Raw genomic sequence first — 4,040 nt, forward strand, 5'->3', positions numbered from 1 at the left:
TCTCCTTGCTACTTGATTTCTATTTTATTTGTCCCCTTCTGTTCTTTGTTTTGTTCCTCTTTTTGCCTTATTTTAAATAAAATAAAATAAATGCTTAATATAATTTTAATATAATTTCAATGAAATGGACTTTTTGGATTAAAATTCTGTACATTTTAGCACAATTGGAATACAAAACAATTTGATCACTCCACAAAATCCTGTCACGTCTCTTCTTTATACTAGCACACTTCCCCCAAGCCCTAATCCCCGCAAAACGACTGACCTTTATTATCCTGGTTTTGTTTTTTTGAGAATGTTGAAAGCATCATGTAAATGGAAGCATAAATTAGAACCTTTTCAGGCTGGCTTCTTTTATTCTGTGTAATGCTTTTATGATACATTAAAGTTGCTGTGTGTATCAATAGTTCATTCCTTTTTGGTGCTGAGCAGTGTTCCTTTGAGTGAATTAATGACCTTTATCTATTCACCTGTTGAAGAACATCTGGGTTGTTTCAGGTTTGGGGAGGTTATGAATAGCTGTTTAAACATTTGTGTACCAATTTTTGTTGAAAATAAATGTTTATTTCTCTAGGATAATAACCAGGAGTGGAATTGTTGGGTCATATGGTAATTTTAAATGTTTAACTCTATAAGAAAATGTCAAACAATTTTCAAGAATAGTTGTACCTTTTTACATTCATGACAAAAATATGTGAGAAATTTAGTTGTTCCACATCCTCATCATCATTTAGTATGGTCAATTTTGAATTTTAGCTATTCTAATACATGTGTAGTAGTATCTCATTATGGTTTTAATTTGCATATTCTCTCTGATTAATTCTGTTGAAAAACTTTTTAAAAAGATTTTATTTTTTTAGAGCAGCTCTGGTTTACAGCAATATTGAGAGAAGATTACAGAGATTTCCCGTATACTCCTGTCCTCACACATGCATAGCCTCCCTCATTATCAACATCCCGTACTGGAGCAGTATATTTGTTACAGTTGATGAATCCACAATGACACATCATTATCACCCAAAGTCCACAGTTTATCTTAGGGTTCATTCTTGGCAAACGGTTTTGACTGTTCTAATACATATGTAGCAGTGTTTCGTTTCCCTGATCCCATCTGTGGAGCATCTTTTCATATGCTTACTTGTCATCTTTATAGCTTTCTGAATAACTTTTTCTGTGCTTATTTGCTACTCACATATTCTGTTTGTTGAAGTGTCTGTATCTTTTCCCCATTTTAATTGTGATGTTCATTTTTATTTTTTAGTATTGAGATCTGAATGTTTCTCTCTCTCTCTCTATACATATATATATACATACACACACACACATATACATGTGTATCTATATATGTATGTGTCACAATAAACATATAATAAACATACACATATGTTTATTTATTTTGTGGATACCAGTCTGTGTTGCATCTTAATCTACAAATAATTTCTCTCACTTTGAGTCTTGTCTTTTAATTATCACAATAAAAAGCATTTCTAAAAGCTACTTACCTATTGAGAGTTTGGCGTTTTTTGTTTTTTTGTTTTAGTTTTCCTGCTTGACATCATGCTCTCCAGCCTTATACAGCTTAAAAATTCGGCAATTGCCTTTAGAGGAAATCCACTGAATATGGAACCCATTTTCTAGTCTTCTATGGTAGATTCTTTACCTTGATTTTCTATCTTTCTCTCTCTCTCTCTTTTTTTTTTATCCATACGTATGTGTGAATATACACACACAAATAATTTCCTAACAAGAATGTATGGAAGATGAATTTTCGAATATTGATTTGAAAATATTTTTACTCTATTCTCTTACTGAATTGTTACATAAGCCAAGTATAGATTTCTAGCTTGAAAATCATTTTCACTTAGGAATTTGGGGACTATTTTTAGATTATTTTCTAGCTTCTAGTGTTAAGAAACTTGACCTTTTTCTATTTGTCGAAGTCACATATTTGACCAAAAATATTTCAGATGTACCATTTATTGCTAAAATTAGATGATGATTACAGGGTAAATTCTCTAGGAATTGAATGTTGAGAGGAAGATTTATATTGAGGAATACTCTGGTTCAATGCCTGTTGGGAAAGGAAGGAAAGAGTAAAAGAGGAAGAAGTTGTCTCAAGGCCATTGCACCTGCATAGTTGCCCCAAGTTGTGGCTATAGGACCAAGTCTTTATAACTTCATATTGACTGTGATTGAATACGAGCTGCCTCCAGGAAGTAATGCAGGGTGGGAATAGTGTATATTTTGATTTGATGGCTCTCTTTAGCCAAGGACGATTGCCAAAATTTGAGATTATATAAGCTGTCAGTTGTCAAGGCTTGCAGTCACTGGGAGAACGTACCATTCAGTATTGAAGGGAAGGTTGATCTGGGCAGTACCCCATTGAACTGATGTACTATATTTTTTGTTAATTTATTTCAACATGCTGGGAACTCATGCTATCTTAGGTTTGAAATTCACACTTTCACCTGAGGAAAATATTTTTAAATTATTTATTTGACCATTTCCTATCCTCTAAGCTTCAGTTCTCCATTCTGGAAATTTTCTGTGTAAATCTTTTAATTTTTTTTCTATATTGTTTTATTTTTGACATTTTGTTCTACTTTCTAGGAGAGAGGTTTTTTTAACTTTATTTTCCACCTCCAATTTTATCTTATTTTAATTTTGCACGTGGCTTTTTAATTTTGCTTTTTTTAAAAAAATAAGAAAATTAGGTTTATGTTCCTCTTTCATGTGTGTACCTTTTTTTATATTTTTAGTTTACTAATAAAATTTTGAAGACTTTTTTGTCTGCTTCCTGAATCATCTATGCTTTTGCCAGATTTCTATTTTGTTTATTTTGTTCTCTTTTTCAAATATTAGTCTTCACTATAATGTTTGATGATCTGCTGCCAGTACACATTTCAGAAACTTTATTAAAAGGACATTGGAAAGTTTATGTATAATACTGGTAGCTATAGAATTAGTCTCAGCAAAGTGACTGGGCAGCAAGCTGCCTTTATTATTTAGGAAGGTTAATGCCAGCAGTTATAGGTTTTTGCAGGAACAATTTAGATTCTCCCAGGTGAAGACGTACTCCAGTCTATTCCTAAATGTTGTGTTTGGCATAGATGGGTGTGCACAAGCACTTATGTAAACTTAGATGTCAGAATTCTATACTGAAGAGGAATAGTGATATGTGGGATTTCCATGAAGCAATATGTTGGTTCACTCACTTTCCATTGTACTGTAAACTGAGTGAGAGTTTCTTCGGTTTCTCAAGAAAAAATACTATTTTATTTCTAGGATAAGGAGAATGTAGTACAAACTTGATGATACTAGCCGCTCATATAGCTTTAACCATTTCTTGTCCAGACTTTGTTGTTCACTCTATAATTTATATCCTTGGACCTCCTAGCCATGAACCTTCTTGAGTTCTAGATTTTGTGGGGCAATTTGCTTCATTTTGCTTATTTCTATCCTCAAAAAAAGTCAATATTACTAGTTTATTATTATCTTTTAGTTCACGGTGTCTGTTTTTGTACATTAGTATTTTGTGCATCTTTTACTCTAATTTTAGTGGACTTTAAGAAGGTGTGAAATGCACACATGGGTGCAAATATTTAATATGAAATTTTATCAATATTTTATAGAGCTGTACTGGTGATTTTTGTGCACTTCTAATTTATTATCAGTGTTTTCTCTAAATTTCACATACAAACATAGTTAACATATTGACAAGGATGCTACTGTATAGCAGTGTTAATTTCTCCCGTGGATGAAGAATTAAGTATAATCAAGTAATCAGGATTTGGAAATGGCAAAATCTGAAGAATTATTTATATTAAATTTGGAAATAATTTGAAAGTGTTTTTGGATTGCTATGGCTTTTATATGTGAAACTAGAATTTTACTTTCAATATATTGATATTGTAATGCATTGAAAGAAGACCTTATATGAAATTTTAACAGAAATACTCCTCCAAATGGCTTTATAAATGGAATTTATTCAACAGAGCCAATTTCTGTTTAAAGACTTCCATTAAATGGTCTATTATAAA

The sequence above is a fragment of the Pteropus medius genome, unplaced genomic scaffold (genome assembly GCF_902729225.1).
Source record: "Pteropus medius unplaced genomic scaffold, Ma_sr-lr_union100, whole genome shotgun sequence".
Lineage (NCBI taxonomy): Eukaryota > Metazoa > Chordata > Mammalia > Chiroptera > Pteropodidae > Pteropus > Pteropus medius.